Source organism: Hippopotamus amphibius, chromosome 11 (assembly GCF_030028045.1).
Source record: "Hippopotamus amphibius kiboko isolate mHipAmp2 chromosome 11, mHipAmp2.hap2, whole genome shotgun sequence".
Lineage (NCBI taxonomy): Eukaryota > Metazoa > Chordata > Mammalia > Artiodactyla > Hippopotamidae > Hippopotamus > Hippopotamus amphibius.
Window position 1 is genome coordinate 72535584 of NC_080196.1, and position 21297 is coordinate 72556880.

The 21297-nt window shown below is 39.1% G+C and overlaps 1 protein-coding gene across 4 annotated transcripts in view; it reads left to right on the plus strand.

The window, feature by feature from the left end:
* Positions 1-21297, plus strand: part of ZNF521 (zinc finger protein 521) — a 276460-nt gene that overhangs the window by 2087 nt on the left and 253076 nt on the right. The gene's annotated exons all lie outside the window — the stretch shown is intronic.

Here is a 21297-nt window from a genome sequence, read left to right on the forward strand (position 1 = left end):
GGGGGGCGCACTGGCTGGCTGCAGCGGCGTGGTTGGGGGCGGGGGACACAGAAGTTATTGATCTGGTGGCTGTGGTGGAATGTGGCGAGGAGAGTCACGTGGCGGCCTCCTCCTCCTCCTCCTCCTCGGCTTCCTCCTCCTCCTTTACCTTCCCGAGCCTCCTCCCGGGGAACCCGGGGGCGGCCGGCCGCTGGAAGCCGAGAGGCGCTCCGAGGCCGAGAGCGGGGAGGGCGAGCGGCGGAGCGCGAGGACCGGAGGAGGTGCTGGCAGGCCGGGCGTGGAATCGGGGCGAGGGCACCGGAGCGACGGCTGTCGGCCGCTGAGGGCCCCGCGACCCCACAGGCGGAGGACAAAGGGCGGCTTGTGCACCCGCCGGGGCCCGCAGGGTCCCGCCGAGGTCCGCGCGGCCCGGCCCCGCCCTCTGGTCCCCGGCGGCGGCGCAGCATCCTCTTCCTCCTCTGCGGCCGGGGCCCCGGAGCCCAGTCGCCCTTGTTACTGCCACCCGGGCTCCCGACTCGGCCGCCGGTCGGGGGAGGGGTGGGCAGAGCCGGGCTCCCCACAGTCCCCGGCCCCGGCCCCGGCCCCCGGCCCCCGGCCCCCGGCCCCCGGCCCCCGGCGCTGTGTATTTATGAACTCGATTAACGGAGCCCTCACCGCACACACAAAGCCCTTTCTTCTCCAGGGAAGGGACGGGGTGGGGGAGGGCCTCGCAGATTGGAACGCTTTCTTTCTTTTTCTTTTCTTTTTTTTTTTCCTTGAAGCACAGAAGTTTTAGTTTGAAAACGGGATGAATCATGGACGTGTGTCTTGACACAGTTTTTGTGGTTATTTCCATTCACGTGGGCCACACATTTTCTGGGAAAACCTAGACCGAGGGCCTGAAAGATGCAAGCTTGGAGAGTGAAAAAACAAACGCCACGGGCGTTGCGCGGGTGTCAGGGTAACCGCGGACGACGCTCGCGCTGGGGGAACTTGCCGTGAGACTCTCAGCTTCCTTAAAAGTCACGCTGAGCGAAGTACCAGGACGAACCTCTTCCTCGTCACTTAGGAAGAACTTTCCGAGTTGGATAGGAGAGCGTTTGGTGTCAGCCCGGTTTTAAGGGCTGCTAGAGGCTTCAGAAACCTCAGTGATTGGGGAGGCTTTTTATTTTCAAAAAGTTTATTGAAGTTTGCACAATCGGTAGTTTTGCTCACCTGCAGTTTCTCAGCAGTCAGCTCGCCTGCCTTTGGAATGAATTCACGGTGAAAGTTCAGTTGATTGTGGTGCATGTGCTCCCCGGGCTTCCTAAAGAAGATTTAGTCTCATGCACGTAGGGTTTTATGGGCGGTCAGTGAAGCTGTCATTAGGCGGTATTCGCAGAGCAGTCTTTGACAAGTCGAATTGCAAAATCACTGGGACCAGACCTGTGCAGTCCTTAAGTTAATAAGAAAAAAAAAAAAATGGCAAGTGAAAATGAGTAGAGGGCATTTTATTCTTTTGTTGTATTGTCATATCACAAAAATATTCTGGTATCTTCTCCATGAAGACACAGCATCTGTGTTTGAACTGCCAAGTTCTCAATAAAATATTTACATTAAAAACAAAGATTTAGCTTCCATTTTCTGTGTGGGCACGGAACACAGTGGTGTTCTACTCTGATGTCAGCTTGCTTGGAAGTCTCCCAGAAGAGCGAATGGCCTCAGGTGGGCTGGCTGAGCTTTGGGGTGAGAAGCTGAAGACAGGAATAAAAATAGTACAGTCCTCACTGAGGAGTGGGTTTGTTTTTCTTCAGGGTACGCATTTACCTGGAAAAACTCATATTTAGATGAGCTATGTCAGATGAGTAATTGTGATGTTAGTAGCAGTTTTGGGGCAGTAGTATGGCATTCTAGGTGGCTCCTGTTAAAATACCCAGCCTTGTCTTCACTATTTTCTTTTTCCTGTGTATTTCAGGAAGGGTCTCCATTTTTCGAAATGTGTTTGAGGAGTGTTCTGTCCATTATATTGTTTGGAAGGTCACACTTGGATCATAGAAAAGCCAGGGAGGTATTATTATGACAAATATACTGGCATAATAATAATAATAAACAATGAGCAACACTTTGCTATCAGCAGGCATAGAAAGGCAGCTTTGATTTAAGTTTCTTTTATGAAGAACTGATTAGTAGTTTTGCAACTAAGGGATAAAAATGGTGATTTTGTTAGATGAGTAACAGTATTTAAAAACCTTGCAGATTACTTTACACCAATTTGAAGGAGGCATTGGAAACCATGAAAATGCAATGTGCCCTTCTAAATAAAACATGAAGTTCTGCATTCAATCTCCAACTTGTCTCCTACATCCATACTATTTCTTTAACAAACAAGGTTTAAAAGATATTTCTGGTATAGCTGTCACTTCTGATATCATAATTTGAAACTCGTGTCTCAGGGGAGTAGTTTACCTAGGCAGGTACAAACATTAAAACAAAATGACAGTGAAGTTTGGAGTTTTTGTTTTCAACAAAATGCTTAAAAATAAGGACTACCAAAAGTTCTATTAATAGTTGAATGTATTTTGTGTATTCTCATAAATTTAGTATTTTGAATGAATAATTATATATCCTTTGAAATTATGCAGGGTTTTTTGTTCCTAGCAAACTTTTGTGTAATTGTCCTAATAACCCACCTCCTGGGAGTGGCTGCCAGCTTTCTGGCTGTAGTGAAGGGTGCCCTGCTTGGTCTCCTTGCCTCCCCTAAAGTGCATGAAAACTGTTAAACACCAAAAAGATTCACTTTTCTATTTGTGAAAGCTGCAAACTGTATTTTGAAACACGGAACTCTTTTACCCCTTCTGCCTCTCAAAGCCCTAGCATCTTTCAGTCCACACACAAAGTCAAGAAACTTATTCTGTCCTTATGCTACGAATCTCCACAATAACCCTTTCTGCCTAATGAAACCAAGAGTTAAAGCCAGTACTTAGAGGCACTGATGGTCAGACAATTAAACGTCACCCTCTGCCCGATTTGTATTATTTGGATATTTATCTCAATTCCTGAGAGCTGCCATGAGATTTGAGTAGATTACCTGCCTGAAAACAGTTCTGCTATCAGCTTGTTTTCTGAGGTAGCAAATCAGTGGCATCAAATTGGTCAATTGTGACCTATTTTCTAATTTTTTCTTGCCAGCTCTTTATTGTATTTCTTCTGGTGCTTCTCTGATGGAAGTTTCTTGGCCATTTTACCTGATAAAAACAATTTTGGGGGGGAAATTTACTCCAAAAAAGCACTTGTAAGAAGGAAAAAGTGGTCCACTTCATAAAGGTGTGATATATTCAATAAGAGCCAAGTTATAAAGCTGGGGAGGAGAGAGGGGAGAGCTTAGACATTTAAATGGCCAAGTTAAACACAAGACACAGTTAGGATATCTAACCCATACCAGGGGTCTCTAGAGAGAAATGGTGGGAACCAGGGAGAAAGAAAGCCCCAAAATGCCTTGTTTAACTTGGCTGTCACAGTAGCTAACCCTTTGTAACTTGGCACATTTTGAAGTTATCACACTTAGAACTGACCTTTTTTCTTTTTCCCATTTACCTTCTTTTGTACTTATAAAGTGGCTTTTTTTAAGGAGAAGTAATTTATTTAGAAATATAATGAGGAGGCAAAAATTCACTCTCAATTTAAAGAAGAAATGTAAACTATAGAATTTGCAAGAAAAGGCAATGGGTTTTAAGTCCATAACCTTTTGAAAGTCAGAAAACCTATCTATTAGGCTGTATTCTCTGGTGCAAAAGCTCTCAAAATTGTAGGTGTTAAAAAAGCCACTGCAGGGAGCTTGTACTAGCTCCTAAGTTTAATAGAAACATTAAACTCTCCAGTCCTTATTTAAACGTAGTTTTTTCAAAGTCCAAATATATTTTCTTATAGGTACACAGATGAATTATAACTAAAAAAAGGAAAAGAAAAGAAAAAAAAAGTGGTTCTCTTACACTCTTAGTGTTTTATTTCTTAAAACAAACAAGCAAAAAAAACCCAACTCCTTATAAGACTAGATGTTCAGTTTTAGTTTTGGAAATGATACCATAGTAAGAAAAAAGGACCTAAATTTTGTGTGAAAAGAAAATTGCATTAAGACAGTTATAGTTTGCTTTTAATTAAAACCTGCAATACAGATTTTTGCTCTAAATTATTTTTAGATAAATGAAGCATGACTCCCTTTTTAAATAACTAGATTTAACCTAAGGTATGTTTAAAAAAATTAAAATATCTACATATATTCTTTTTCATAATTGTGATGACAAAATACTACTTTTGCAGCACAGCAATATATGATTTACTTTTGGATTTGGATGCTAAAAAGCCTGATTATTGGAAACACTGCAGAAGCTGAGTGTTTGTGCCCTCTTCAAACAGTTGCAGTTGGACTTTTATGCATCTATCAAGCAGGGACTGTTTCTTCCGTCTACCACCTCTAAATTATACTGACTAGATGTTGAAGTCATTAAATTGATTATAGTCCAATCAGTAGACAATCCGACATAAACAAAAACAGCAATTACAGTTGGCACGAATCCCATGAGTGCTAGTCAAACTTCCAGGACTGATGGTCCAGTGAGTCTTTTCCAAAATGCTGGTTTCACAATTTCAGCAGTTCTGGCAGCATCTTCTTAAAGGGAGGGGACAAAAATTCATAAGATTCCACTTGGCCTTAAAAACAAAAACATCTGTTAGATGCATGAGTGGATTGTTGGCTTTTATTCATCCCGTCAAAAAAGGGCGAAAAATAGGATATTGAACATAAAAGCATACATGTAAAAATGAAATTACAAAGGGATTTGAGATTAGCAGCTTTTTATAAAGCAAGCTGTTGATAATTTTTCTTTTTTGTTTTGCCAGAGTATTCCCATATCCCTTAAAATCCATTGTAGTTATTGACAGCAGTGACGTCTAATAGTGATGACAGAATTTTTCAACTTTTTGCTTCCAGTAATTAGTTCTTTTTGCTTGCTTGTTTGGGTCATTGCAAGTCTTGTAGCATATTTGTAGGATAGTTCTTTTCAACTTATAGGAAAATTTTTGCTCCCTTTTATTTTTAAAGGAAGTCTGTTTTTGAGAATTGGCTAGTCTGGTAAATTCTAGTGAAATACTTGTTGACATAAACCGAAACATAATATCAAATATACTTGCTTCAGTTTTCATTTTAATGTAAAACCATGCAGTGAGGAGAAAGAGGTTTTGATACTAGAAAAGAGCAATTCTACCAAGATCAATTAAGAATTTTATGAAAGGTCTGTTTTTCTATTACTGTGCTTTATTAATTCATCTGACAGAATTCACATTGCTGGTTTAATGTCACTAATTCTGTTGGCATAGAACACATTCTTCATGGCTGGATTTAATAGATACCATGTTGAGTTTTTAGTTATTTTTTTAGAGAAAATAATTTTAAGACTTGCAACACTTGCAACATATTTTAGAAGCCTTATGGATTGTTTAAAATGTAAATGTTGTCATTAAGTAACATGTTAAAGAATGCTCTTGAATTGAATGAGATTTTGATACAAAGGCTGATATTCTGGCTAAGTATTTTCCCAGATGTATTTAATTTTTTTCTCCATTGACTCCTGTTGTGCTGTCAAAGGTTAAAGTTAGTTCTGTGGGGGGGATGCATGCAAGTTTCTAATCCCATTTCAATTAAATCTGAAATATGTTCCTGTTTTTTGTTTGGGGATTACATGGTACGCTAGCTAGGATTACATATACCTTGTTTGCTATAATGAACTTGTCTGATTTAAAATACATTCTGCAACAGTGTTATTACAAAGCAATTAAAACTTAAACATTAAAGTTAACATTAGTAACTTTAAATAGCTCTGTTATAGTATTAATCAAATAGTGTAAGGAAAGCTTTTAAATGGTTTAAATAATTATGCAACTCTTGGCATAAAAGCCTGACACAAGATAAATCTTTGAAAACTAAGTAGAATCTTGGCTTTTTTTTTTTTAAACTTTAATTTTAGGCAACTTGGGCTTTTAGCATGCATCACATTCCACCTCTAGTGTAAGTAATTATGCCAGTTTAGTAATTATTAGAGATGAAAGAAATTCAGTAAGATAGAAATTCTTTAAAACTTCAGTAGCTTCAGTTTTAGCAGGGATGATGATCAAGCAGCAGTTATCCAGCTGCCTGGGGACCCTGCCACAGCTACAGGCACCGGGCTGATCTTGGGGATATCATTATGATGGCACACACTACAGTCGGCATTTCTATTCTGGATGTCTGACTGCAGAGGTTTATAATTTGGTCATCAAAAAAAAATCCAGATTCAAATATGACTGTCTAGAAATTCCCCTTTTTTAGAAGACTAAAAAAAAAGGATAAATGCATGCGTTTAAAAATTATTATTGTTGGACACAATTTTAATTTCATGAGCTAGTAAATGCTTTGAAAAGTTCTGAAAAGAAAAATATATATGTACATTTGTAAATTGCATGTATATCTGTTGAACAAGTGTTGAGCATTTAAAGTCTTGTTTTCCAGTGAAGATGATTTGGTTTGGAAAGCATATACTTTCATGCATGAGCATAGCTGTCTCCCGCTGATTATGGTCAAGTGATTGACATTCAGAATATTCATTTTCATGATCCTGTAAGAATTATGTTTTGGTATTTTGGTTTCAATAAAAATTTTTATAATGTGAAGTCAAAAGGTTTCAGTTATCATAACTCAGTATGAGATATACACATAAGCAATATGGACACACACACGTATACTCTGATGCTCTGCTTGAAATACACTTTGGTTAGCAAATTCATATGTGTTCATCACTTTTTAAGGGAAAAAATGGATTTAATTGGATTTTGCCTCATAAGACTTGGTATCATTTGTAAAGAATAGAATTTCTTTTTAGAAATTAAAATTATTGTACCATTGAGGTTCATTATTTCACTGAAATTATTTCTCCTTTCTTTCTCAAGATTGACTTTTCCCCAAATTTCTTATGTCATCAGTGCACTATGAGAGATATATCAAGATGGAAAGTTATTTACCTGACGGGAACGAAGGAGATACGTGGTTCTCATTCTCAAGTATAGACAGTCTCATGTATTCATACAGAATACATTTGTGAAAACCTATGAAGAGCTGAAGGGTCCATAAGGTGAACGATAAGTTGCTGTACTGCAAGGGGGTGCTGTGACCAGGACTCTATAATTACAACTTTTTTTAAACAATGTATTGACTTTTAGAAACAATTTCTAGTTTTTCAAATATGTTCTTTAATATTATTCTTTTCCTTCACAATAGAAGCAGATAAGGTCTAGTAAGTGCTTGAATATGACTAAATAGTCATTGCTTTCAGTGTTCCTAATGATTTAGCATGTCTCGATTGTTAGAAGTGTGTTAGACATGTGCTTTCTATCACTAGTATCACACTTTTATCTTTTCTTATTTATATACATTTAAGACAATTAAGTATTCACAACCACCCCTCTACCAAGTACCAATGAAGCCAAAAGAGGACTATTGGTTGGGAGAGTGATGCCATCATGAGTTCCAGTGAATGTTTTGTTCAGTAGCTGATGTATGGAGTCTGAGATTGCTGTGTGGAGGGTGGTTTGGGGCTGTCAGTGTACAATATACAAAGTTAGATGCACTTTTTGCGGACATGAGGCAAGGGGTGAAAAAGAACTGTGGACTCAAGGGAATGCATATTAATTCCTGGAAAGAGTTGAGAATAAAAACAGAAACAATTAGTTATGGTCATAAGTATTGTGACTTGGATATTAGTGCCAGTGAGGAGATGGCTGTGGAGTGGGAAGGGCGCAGGGGGTGAGCTCTGATTTGCTGTCTGCACTTTTTGGCAAGTCCACTTTACCGTCTGTTCTCTGGGATTTGGATTTCCTCTCTGTAGACAGAGGAGGCTCATTTCATCATTCAACAAGTTATTTTTTGTTTGTCTTTTCTAGTGCTTATTTTGTCTCACGCACTGTGCTAGTTCTGAATATTCAGTTGTGAACCAGACATAAGCTTTGCTTTTATGAAGCTTATAGTTTAGAAAATTGGATGAGATTTTAAATACTTTCCATTACTTTTTAATTTGGGGGAAGGAAGCGAGTGGCAGGAGATATGTGTATATGGTGTATTCACTTTTCAGCAAGTTGGGTCAGTTAAAAAAGTTAGATAAAATGAGTTTCAAAAACATTTTTGGCACCAAAAGTTTGGTGAGTTGTACTTTTTGAGAATGGTGAGCTTTGTTTCCTCTTATGATTAAAAGGTAGGTACGCTCACTTGAACTGAAACCACTAAATACAATATATAGAATATTTATTTCCAACTCTTTTTGGATTTAGGTCATTGACTTTGCAGTATCTTTTAGCCCTCCTAAAAGATCTAGATAGTGTTTATAAAAGTTAACAGTGTGATACTAAAGTAAATTTTTTTAAGTTTCAAAGAATTTGTGGAATCCTTGAAATAATTGGAGGCTCTTGGAGAATATGTATAATATTAATATTAAAAAATAGCAAAACTGAACTTCAATTTGGAGCCCCTAATTGCTTTATAAAATTGAGGTGAAACAAGTCATGAGGAATTCATTCCATTAAATATTCAGGAATAGAACAGAAAAGAATGAAACAAGTTGGTAATGAAATGTCCACAGTGCAGGTTTAATTATTTTTCCCCAGGGAAATAGGTGGATACCTTGAAATAAACTTTTACAGAATCATAGATCTTAACCATAAGACAATTTAGGGATAATGATATTGGATGTCTTGATGGCCTTCATGTTCAAAGATGTGAGTGCAGAATCAGTGGTGATGGTGGAGTGTAACTGACCGAGAAAAAGACAATTCACATGAAATCCCTTTTGCCTTCTCCAAAATCATATAGGTCATTTACATGAGTATTGCATCATTATACCAAATTTTTAATCTTCAAAATAAAACCATTACAAGATAATAACAGCATTTTATAGCTCCTGTTAAATGTAACTGTTTTTTATACTTGCTGATTTGCATATTTAAAATCCAGTATGAGTGTGATGGGCTGGCAGACCCCTGGGATGGCTTCCCAGCTCTGTCTTTGCCTCTGGGTCCCTCAGGCTGGGAGAGGGTCAGTCAGGTGCTTGACTCATACTGAGTGCTCACTAAACTTCTGTGGAACCAAAATCACTTTATTTTTTATCAAAAGAACGTGTTGCTGACTTCTGAGTTCCCTTCTCTCTCTAACATTGTAGAATTCTCATATTGAGAAATTGTAATTCTTGCAAGTTGATCAATAATTCATATTAATGGGTCAGGGATGCTTTTAAAATTGTGAACTTGATTGAGTTATAGCCGATGGAACAAAATCAGACAGCAGAGGTTAGATGGTTTTCCTTTTCACTGTGATTTCTTGTCCAGACCCCCTCTTTAGGGAACTAACATAGAAAGACACATGTATTGCACATGGAACTGTTCTCAGGGGCTTTATAAAGAATCTCACTCTGTTCAAATTCTGGAATTTCATAGAGCAGGTTGCAGCTTCTAGGTGAGAACCTTGGGCTAGTGACCCATTCACCCCACTAGGGGTTTGTCATATCTCACTGGGAGCAGCCCTAGTAGCAGCAGCTACTTTGAACTAGAATTTGTGTGTTTGTGTCCATCCATTTGCCCAAATGCTGGTACCATTTTCATAAAACAACATCTCCCAAGCCTTTAATGGTTTTCCTAGCTTCACTCCTGTAGGCTTAGATTCTCAGGTTGGTTTTATACCATAATAAAGGCTTGAATATTTTTTTCATTTCTTAAGATTCTTCTCACATCTTCTGTGGGGTTTCTCACCCACCCAAGTTAAAATGACTCATCTCTTTATTATCCCTTCCATATCTCATATATCATAGAAACTATGATAGTAACTTGGTTTTCTGGTTTGTCAGTAAGCTTTTTGAGAGCAGAGTTCCGTGTTTCTTTTATTGGAATCCCCATAGCCTGAAACTAGATGGTAAACAAACAAGCATACAAATGCACAAAAAATGCATTAATGCACTTGTGTTTAATCAACAAATATTCACTGCACAGGCATCATTTACCGGTCCTGGAGTGCTGGGAGCTGGGGGTGCTGTGAAGGAGACAGATAGGGTCTATGTTCTTATGGAGTCACAGCCAAGCAGTGGAAATACATTAAATGAACAAATTCAATAGTTACTAGTAATTTATAATTAGGTGAAGGGAAAGCCCTGGGTATTATGAGAACATTTGACAGAGAAATGAGTGAGGTCAGGGAAGGATCCTGGGGGAAGCACTTTCAAACCAAATCTGAGGTTTAATATGTTTTTGAATACAAACTATTGAGCAGGCTCGTGCATTCTACAGGAATTCTTATGGAGCACCAATTATGAGTCAGGTGCTAAGGATGTAGCAAGGAAAAAGTCAAACCCAGTTGTTCATGGGTTTCACAGAGCTAACAGTCTATGAAGACACCTTTAGATGACTCTTTGTGCCCCTCTTAACACTGGTTAACTCCAAACTGTACTTAGTTTTGCAACAATATTATACATTCAATTCATACAAATGGTGTCTATTATATTATTTGCACCTGACTAACTTGTGTACAAGTTCTGGCCATCCTTTGTACATGGGCCTGTTTTTTTCCACTCTAAGTAAACTACCCTAACTATATTCATTGAGTTTTTCATCACTTAGGTCTATTTATTCTTCCAAATATCTGGATTTATTATACTTCTTATAATGCTGTCTAAATATGGGTAAACTCACTCATTTTGGTGTCGTAAGAGGATCTAACAACTCTCTTTTCCATTTCACCTCATAGATAATTAGGAAAATATATACAAGTCAGGTAATATGTTTCTGCTTATGATCTTTGCAAATTCTTAGCATATTTTCCACATCAAGGAGCTTGGTATATACTAGAAAATGACAGTGCATCAACAATTCATGAGTATATTCTGTGATGGAAAACTTACATAGAAAAACTGTGGAAAGATTATGAAAAACAGTAATCTACCTACCAACACTTTTCTTTCTTCTTTTTTTTTTTATTTTATTTTTTCAGCTCACAGTTTTTAGACATTTTCTGTTGTCTCTGTTCACGATGGTATTATTCACAAAGTCCCAACAGACAGTCTATAAGAGGATGTTTGAAGCTACATATATCCAACCCTTATCACCATCCACATAGTTCTCCAAGCAAGTCTTAATGAGATACATCCACACCCTGGACAGGCTAATAGAGCCCCCACCCCCACCCCCAATCTCTCCGAAAGTAGAGCATTCCTATGAAACCTTTTGTATAGGAACTGGCGTATAGCAAGGAAGCAATTACCTTAGGACACATCTTGCTAACGGATGCACAAAATAAATCGAGATAAAGCACAGATGCTCACAGACACACATTTCAAAGCTCTGGTGGCTTGATGCTGAGATGCCCACTGTAGTCCCTGGGGAAGGAGTTTGGTGGTGCCACTCTTGCTGCTTGGGGTGTGTACTACCTCTATAATGTCTGGACTCGCTGCAAAACAAATGCGTGGAATGCTATTTTTGCTTCCCACCTTCTTTTCTCAAATTGAAAATCCTCTTCGGATTTCTTTCAGTTAGAGAAAGCAGGTACTAATGTAGATCTTTCATAAAATCAAAGTGTCGGAGAGCGAACTTTTGAAAAGCAGGGAATATTGGTGATGTGATGCCCCTACCAATTGTACTTTAAATATCTGTTCCACCATTATTTAAAGAGGAGGAGGATTCTAGTGGTAATGTCCTCTAGCAGCGAACTGGACCGGTCTTAGATGTCAGTGCATATATGTGGGTATCTTGTGTACCTCTTATTCCCAAACAAAAGTGGGAGCTCCCTATGTTGTCCTCCCTAAGTACAGTGTATTTCCTAGAAATCCCTCCATATCAACACTTGGAACCTCTCCCTTTATTCTAGCAACTCTATCCATTGTACGATGTTCTGCCATTTATTTCTATTTATTTGCTTGTTTATTTTACGATTTACAAATGTTGCTTCAATGAACATACACACATCCTTGCTAACATGTGCGGTTATACATATGGTGTAAATTCCTAAAAATGGAATTGCTGGATAAAGGGAACACACATTTAACGTTTTGATAGATACTGCAAATGTGCCCTCCACAGAGGTAATGCCAGTTCACACTGCTGTTCGCAGCAGGATTAGAAAGTGCCTGTATTTAAATACTTTATCTTTACTGATGTGACTTGTGAAATAAAACTGGTATTTCATTGACATTTTAATTAGCATTTCTGTAATTATGAGCATCTTTTCATATGTTTAGACAACGATTTGTATTTATTTTTCTGCAAATTGCCTTTTTATTTCCTTGGCTCTTTTACTTTTGGTTTGAAAAAGCAGCTCATATTAATAAGAAAATTAGTCCTTTTTCTGACTTACATATTGCAAATCTTTCCCCTAGTTTGTCTTTTGAGTTTGTGGGTGGTAATTTTTTTTTCTTTTGCCATACAGAAGTTTAAATGTTTTAATTTTCAGTTTTGTCAGGCTTTCCCTTGTAACTAGTAGAGTTTGTGTCTGACACAGAAAGGTTTTTTAAATTTGTTCTGGTCATTCTTTTAGTTCTGTCTTCTGATTATACTGGCTTCAGATCCTTGTCTGTCCCCCTTAACCATTCTGGATCCAGCACCCAAGCATGTTTTTGGAAATATAATAGGTGCTTAGCAAACATTTAGTAAATGCATCAATAAAGTATGATGGTTAAAAGCATGGTGTTAAGTCAGACTCCCTGAGTTGAAATTTCAATCTTGTTGACCTTTGGCAAATTATGAAATCACTTGGAACTACAGTTCCTGTATCTGTAACTGAGAGTAATAATAATACCTAATTCATAGAGTTATTGTGAGAATTCAGAGTTAATTCACGTAACCTCTTAGAATAGTCTCTGTCAGATGAGAAATACCTAATAAATGTTTCTTATTCTCACTCTCAAAGGTCTTCTCACTTTTGTGGAGAAACCCTTCATCCCATGGGATACAAGTCTTTTCTGTGGATTTCCAGGTACCTGTGTGGCTGGATACAGCTTTCAGAGGCCTGGCTCTGGCGGGTCCCTTGTGGTTGTTTTTGCTGGGTTCAGTTCGCCACGACCAGTCCCTTCCCAGTGGCCAAATCAGCCCTTGCTTCCAAGCTCCACTTTGTCAATGCAGACAGAATTCTGAAGGAAAAAATTCCTGCAAAAATTCCAATTAAAAGATAATGGAAACATAAAGTGGAGCTAATTAATTTTAGAGCCTCTGCCACCTTCTTGGTAAGTCAGGTCTTTGTCTTTGTGGTTCTTTGCAAAAGGGCTGATGCTAAATGCTCATTTGCAAAGGTAGGCTAATTGTTCTTGGGAGAGGAGCTGGAGACAAATAATTCACATATCATTATGAAGGTTTAATCATAGTAGATTTATTAATAATCCTTAAATTAAAAAGGTAAATCTGGGCTTGGGTTTACAAAGGAATTAGCAGAACAAGGGGCTGATTTTCTACATCACCATACCCATCAGTAAATTGATCTAGAAGCGTTTTCCTCTAGGCTTCAGAGAGGAATTCTGTGTTGTCTAGAAGCAGCGTGAGTAGAGGGTATGAAGATGGAACATGTCTGCTGACTGGCCGTTACTTACCGGTCTGTGTCTGGCTGTGTCTTGCCAGTGCTTTAATTTCATGTGAAACCTTATTTTGGGGCAGATTGTCTGCATTTTCTTTGCTCTTCATTTCTTCGTCATTCTCTTCTGCAGTAAGTCTTAACTGTTTAACTTGCTTTATTTTTATTTCCCTTTGCCTTCCCTCGCATTCAGTCACCAGTCCTCTCTTTAGTTCATGAAATCGCCCAGTCCCCACTCCCACATCGCTGGGCTCCGACTGTCCCTGCGGGCTTTAGAAACCCAGCCTGTGCCGCTGCCCGCTGCTTGACCTCAGCGCTCATTTGTCTGATACTCTGGGTGGACACCACCATGTCTTTCTATTTCAACTAAATTATAACTGTCATAGAGTCGTCCTTCTATATGGACAAAGCCTAAAACCTTAATACATCCAATCAATGACTTTCAAATATCCATTTATACTTTTTCCTTCAACCTTAATGCTAAATGAAGTGAAAGAAATAGTAATTGAAAATCAAGGTGGAGAGAGTCAAGAGGATTGTTCGAGGCCACTTTTAATGAATGGAATATCCTTAAATGATGGTAAGTGACAAAAGAAATTCCACTTCAAGATAATTTAAAATAGATATTCTAGAAGACACTTTCGAAGGGCCTGGGGTGGCCTGTCAGTTTTCTAACAGGTCAGCCCTGCCTGGGGCTGGATATCTTGTTAAAGAAGAGGTGAGAGGCCAGGGAAGTGCAGTGGCCCGGGAGGGGCGAGGATGCTGGGGCATCGGTCTACCCTGAGGTCTTCAAGACCTGAAGAGCTTCTGTGCCCTGTCCCAAGTCACACCGGGGCTTTGTGATAGAACAAGGAAGAGTCTCAGTCTCTTGATTTCTGATTCTAGGAATTGCCCCTCATGGCTGTACACATTCTAGACTGTGGAAGGAAAAGGGACTTTTCCCATCCCTCTCAGCCTCGTAACAAAAGCCAGAATCCTAGGCTCCCTGCCCTGTGAGAGTTGCCTTCCTTAGTCTAGTGGTAACTGTCAAGGTCTCAGGCTTTTGTCCCCTATCAGTGTGTCCCAGTGAGTTGGCCTGAGGGACACTGTGCCTGATGACCTGCTTTTGAATCCTGCGTGTTATGAAACCTCCCAAGTCTCAGTGTTCTTACCAATAAAATGGTAAGAATCTACTTCACAGAACTGTTGTCGGTAGCACACAGAAGATGCCTGATGGGGATCTTAACAGCCTCTTAGCCAGTTCCTAACTAGTACTAGTTTTTGATTATGGGTGAAGTTCATGGGGAAGCTGAGGAGGTACCTCCTCTTCATCTTTCCCTCTTCTGCAAAGTCCTGAGATGTGCATGACACAGGCTGTGGCTGCCTTGTCTTTCTGTGTAGAACAGAAACTATTCCCCCTCCTGGAGAAAGCCTAAGAGGAACAGTGTAAGTTTTTATATTCAACTTTTAGTAAGCGCTCTCTACGATGAAAGGGGGGTAAGGAAGCTGGAGGAGAGGTCAGTCCACTCTGGCAAATACTTTGGGCATCTCTTCAATGTTTCCACAGATACTGTGTGTCTATTTCATTTGTTCTTAAGTGAATCTTGTCAGTTATCATTGTCTTGATTTTATAGATGAGGAAACTGAGGCACAGACACTGGCCTCATCCCATTCGCATGAGTGAAGCAGAAAAAGAATGTAGATTTCCTGACTTGAAAATAGGTAGGCTCGAGTCTCATAATTTTCTAATAGAAGAAGCCAAGGCCAATCTCAAGCCAAATCAAGAGGTGGAAATAACAAATCCTCTGGCCACCCCAATCCCCCCTCTCGTGTTCCTTTTTGCTTTAAGCATTTTGATCTCAGTTCCATCTACTATTCCACCCCCACCCCCCAAAAGTTACTTCTACAAGAAAAAAAATATGATATTAGTCAGTTACACCTGAGAGAGAATTGAAAGCAGTGGAAACCTGACAAATCCCTAATTGTGTGATTAAAGGCTTTGGCTTCTGATAAAAGAATCACATGCCTCAGAAAGCTGATCTGGGAGGTATTTTAGAGAAGGTGGGGGTGTGGTGCTAGAGTGAGGGATCCAGGCGTGTTTTCGCATTGCTCGTGAAGTCTCAGCAGACAGACCTCCTTATAGAGGCTGAGTGCACTTTCAAAGGTGTTCTTCTGGATGCTCTCACTCAAAGTTCAGGAGATTTGCTAAGGTGGAGCCCTCCACCAGTTTGAGTGATAGGAAGAAGTAAGTGATGGCTGTGCCTGCACAATTAGAGCAGTGCATCTGACTTTGGGCTGAATAGCTTTCTGGCTGTTTTCAATACACTGCGTGGAGAAGCTAGGGGAAAAACAAATTCACATTTCCCACTGGCAGGTTACCATCCTGAAGCAATGTCTGTCTTCTTTCATTTGAAACATGCCACTTTCTCGTGAAAGTTGCTTTGTTGCTGTGACAAGGTGGACACACGTGTTGGGGATGGGCTGTTCCGAGGACTGGTGAGACAGATGCCATCTGTGGAGGGAACTGGGCACAACCCATCACCATCCCTGAAAAAGTGACGCCAGTTCTGGTGTCTCAGAGACGACATCTCAGAGGTGGCTCACACTTTGTTCTTTACAGTGTTGGCTAAATATAAACTTTCAAAAGGGTTGGATTTTTTTAAATTGCAAGCAGCAAGTAGTAGAATTGACCAGATTACTGTCCTTATTATTCTTTTAAGAAAACAGGGTGAGATCTCCTGGCTCACCATCTGAGAACACATTCCTTCTCCAGTGCAAACTGTGTTTCTGAATGTTATATATATGTGTATGTTTATATATTTATTTATATATATATATTCTGCTTATTAAATAAAGCACATGGTAAAAAGCCAAAATGGTTAAATAAGGTTATTTATCAGCCATTCTGCCCTATGTGTAATTGACTTAGTTGATTTTACTTTATGTATACTTGGGGATTATCTGATACTAAATCATCATTTGAAACATGTTTATATATAACATATACTATCTATATGTCTATATCTATATGTCTCTATCTATATATCTATATCTATGTTCATTATCTTGACAAGTCAGGATTGAAACAATGTAAGTGGGAATATATTTCCACAAACGACTGTTAATTTATAGTTACTAAGATAATGGCATACACGTTCACTTTCAGTTCTATCTGGGTAGCTCTGTAGATTGTGTATTGATTATGCTAATGGCACTGGTGTCTTTATTACTTGTCTGCAGATTCATGCAGATGGAATGCACAGTTGGCAAGGTTGTCATTCTGTAGGAAAAGGTGCATTATTAAAATCTGGTTTTTGGAGAGATTGCATTAGAACTAAAGAAAAACATGAAACTCATGGAAACATAAGCTGTTCTTGTGTTCTAGGAAATGAAAAGTGCAGTTAAAAAGTTAAAAAAATGGTGGTCTTTTATTTCCTTTGTTTCAAATTCCTTAAGGAAAGTGTTTCAGAAATGGTACTAAATCAATAATGATCTATTTTTATAGTTTATTTTTGGTCCTGTGGTTTTCTTGTTTTGTTTATCAGGCTGAAGGAATCTTAGACGTTTAGGGTTGCCTATATTTTTAAATTTATTAGCCCAACTAGAGGAGAACAAAATGAATTTCTTTTTTTTCCAATTATACATAAATTTTCTTGTATTTTGTAATAGCTCATAAGTCATAAATCACAGCCTCACTTTTTGCTCTGATCTTTCATTATACAAACACATACCTTATTTTATAGGATTTTTCTCTTTCCTTCTTTCTTTTTCAATGAGCCATCATGTTACCAAAGAAGTTGCTTAGAAATTACCTTCTTATCTTCCTGAATGGGATCATTTCTTAGAAATGTGGGCTATACACTAACTTGTGTGCCAGCTTGAAAGGAAAGAAAGAAAATCTTTAAAAATGTTGTTTTAAAATTGTTTCCCACTTTATTTTAATGACAGTTTGATACCCAGTTTTTTTGAGAACCAGTTGGCACTTCGGAAGGGGAAAAAGGAAAAAAATAAGCGAAGTTTTTCATGTTTTCGAGCGATATGATTCCATTTAGCAGGACAGTAATGCTCCAAGTGTTGTGTTTAATTCACACCCATTGGACAAAACCATCTGTCCCTGTCTTTCCAATATATCATTGCAATTAAGAAGAGGAACTTCCTAAGTTAAAACAAAAGCAAAAACAAAGTCACTAATAAAGAGAATGGAGTGGTAATATTTGATTGATTTTTGTAAATGAGATGGGAGTTTATCCTCTCAAAATTTAAAGGTGAATATTGTTACATTGCAGCAAATGACTGTTTCTTGTTCAAAACAAAACTTTCTCCCTAAGCTAGTGTTCAGTAATTGTTGAGATAGTTAACTTGAAGTTTCCAGTTAAGAAATATTGTTACAACTGGATCGGTGTTATCTAAAATAGCTGAAGTCATAAAAACAGTTGGTAGAAGTCTCAGAGAGTATGATGTCTGGAATATAAAACTTCTCTTCCCAGATTTTCTTTGACTGGGATGGAGTAATGCTTCCTTGCTGTGCTACTATACCTGAGGCTTACTGGTTACATTTAAAGAAGAAATAACTAGACCCTTTCCTAAGATATCCAATGCCTGAATTCTAGGTTCAAAACGTGTTTCACTTATTGTTGTAGTTGCCCTAAGAAGCATTTTTCAGAGTACCTGGTCATTCTGTGCTACAAACTACACATAAACTTTTTAAAAAATAATTTGTTTTCCTCCTGAATGGATTTTTAGCTATTTTAAAATCACTTGGCCATAGGAAATTAGACCTGTATATCTGGATATTAAAAATGTTTTTATGTACATGAAGGCATCAGGGTAATTGGAAGAATGAAGTCTCAAATCTGGCAAGAAGAAAGGCGTATGCTAAGAAGCCCCACAAAACAAAACAGCAACAATAAAAAGACATTGAAGGGACTTCCTAGTGGTGCAGTGGTTAAGAATCTGCCTGCCAATCCAGGGGACATGGGTTCGATCCCTGGGCCAGGAAGATCCCACATGCCACGGAGCAACTCAGCCTGTGCACCACAACTACTGAGCCTGTGCTCTAGAGTCTGAGCCACAACTATTGAACCCATGTGCTGCAACTACTGAAGCCCATGTGCCTAGAGCCCTTGCTCCACAACAAGAGAAGCCACCGAAATGAGAAGCCCCCACTCACCGCAAATACAGAAAGCCCGTGAACAGCAATGAAGACCCAATGCAGCCAATAAATAAATAAATAAAAATTAATTAAGAAAAAAAAAAAGACATTGAAGAGTTCACTGGAAACCCTTCATTTAGGGGAAAAACCAAACCAAACCAAACCTGTGCAGAGTAATTTTTTTCTTTTTCTATTAGGTTAATTTTGTATACCCATTTTTGTGTTTGCATCTCATATTTGCCCTGTTGACTTGTTTGACTTGTTTCGACATTTTTTGTGGTTTCTTGCACTATTTTCTTCCACATAAAGCCTAAGCCTTTTAATGTGAACATTTTAATGTTTTCTTTTGGGTTTATATTATTGACAGTAGTCATCTAGTGTCATTACTTTGTCTTTCAAAAAGGATCATGAACTGTATGTGGAATCATGTTAACTTAAATCAAGGGTTAATTTTTTTTCCCCCTAAAAGACAGAATAAAAGAGAGCTATTAGAATCAGTATTTGTTTTTGTTTTTAGTCACATTTTGCATTTATTTTTCCTTGGCTTTGTGTGTGTTTGAAATATGGTGAAAGTAAATGGAATCTCACCAAAGACCTCTTAAGTCCCAGGAGGTGTCACTGGGGCCTTTGCAAATCTCTCGCACTAGATTAAAAAGTTAGCTGGTGTGATTGTGATATCTCTGTCCAGTCTTTTTCCAGCTTTGGCTTTATTGGGATTATGGATAAAAGGCGAAATCTGGGTGTGAAGATAGCAAAAAAGCAAATCATTAGCCTTGATTAATACATCTGTTTTAAAGCCAAGACAGCAAGTTCAGCTCTACGACTGGCTCTACCATGCCCAGTGCCTGACTGCCCCTGAGACAGCTCCCTATTTTCTTATGGCCACAGTCAGTCCTAAGTCCTCTGGATCCTGTTTCTGGGGTGCCTCCAGTTACCTCCTTTCTGCTGTTGATTTAGCTTCCTCTCTCTGCACTTCTTCCCTGCCTTATGTCAGAGCCTCCATACTGATCTCCCTGCTTCCAGGTATGGTCTCTTTCCAAACCACCTTCTTAATCGCCAGTGGGGCATCTCTCTAAAATGTAAATGCAACCAGTCTCTCTCCTTAAAATCCTTCAATGATTTCTCATAGCGCCAAGGTTAGCATTTGAACATTTAGTTCACAGTAGTTCCCTTGTGATCTGCCCCCTTTGCCAGCCTTGTCTCTGCCACTGCTCCCCTGTCTTTCCACTCTATCCAGAGCCCCTCATTTGAGTAGCACAGAAGAGCCTGTGCTTCCTGGAAAGCAACATGTTTTGCATCTCTGCCTTTACATGTGTTTCCTCTTTTTGGAGAGTCATCTTCTACTTGCCCATCCTTTAAAACTTGGCCCAATGTTGCTTCTCTTTGGGTAACATTTTCCTGCTCTGCCCCATCTGATTTAAAAGCCCCTTATCTGTGGGCTTCTCCATCCGAGCACTTACCCTGCCTTCTGCAGTCACTGGTTTACTCATCTCTCTCTCCCCCACCCCGGTGCTTGCCAGCCCTTCGTATGTCATGGCACACACAGAAAAATGATAAGTTTTGAAGGAAACACTTGGATAAATGGAGAGGCAACTGGCCTGCAGTTTCCAGTTACCTGAAGCTGTATCTGGCCACTTAGAGGGTAGAAAGGATCAGTATCCTGGAACACCTGAACCCACTTTTGACCCACTGGTTGGGAAGCTCCACAGCAGATTGTTAGCTCCTTGGGACAAGGACCAGGTCTTAGATTTTGCATCTCCAGGGCCTTAGTCAAATGCCTATTACTGTGTGGGTGCTCAGTAAATGTTTGTTTACTGAAGGTGTGACCAGGCAACCACAGTCACTCAAATTGAAGGTTAAATGACTAAGGCAGGGATGTGTTTATAAATACTCTAAATGAAAGTTGGAGTGCTAAGATGGCTTTCTTCTAAATTTCATGTTAAAGATAAAGAGGGATGAAACAGAGGAAGGAAATTTGGGTAGGATTCTGATTGGAAAAGGAGAAACTTTTTACTTGGTTCCAAAGTGTACATGTATGTTTTTGCTTGTGTGTGTGTGTGTGTGTGTGTGTGTGTGTGTGTGTGTTTTAACCTCTCCCAAGGCTCATTTCCTCCCACTCAACATCCTCCTACAAGGAATTTCATTGTAGAAAGAAGAGTGGTAATAAATTCATGTGCTCCTTCATAATAGTGCATCTGTGATATTTCTCTTTGGTCTTCAAGGACCGTGATAGACCTGTAGAACAATCAAGCAAAACCAGAGAAATTCTAAACTTCAATTGTGAGATTTTGTTTAACATAGAGATAATTCTTTCTGTCTGAGAAGATTTTAGAGACAAAGGAAAGAACAAGTACATGAAAAGATTTTTTTTCTTTTTTCTGTAAAACAATTTAATAGCTTTCAGAGAATAGAGTGGTTAGAAAATAAACATTGGAGGAAAAGTAAAAAGAGCACATTTTTGTCCTTGACCCCTTGAGCTCTTTGGACCTGTTGGCATCCGCCAGGTCTCAGCCCGGGCTGGCCATCCCCATCCTGTCAAGCTGAGGCCAAAGTTCCTGGGATGCTCATCCTTGACCACCTCACTGATTGC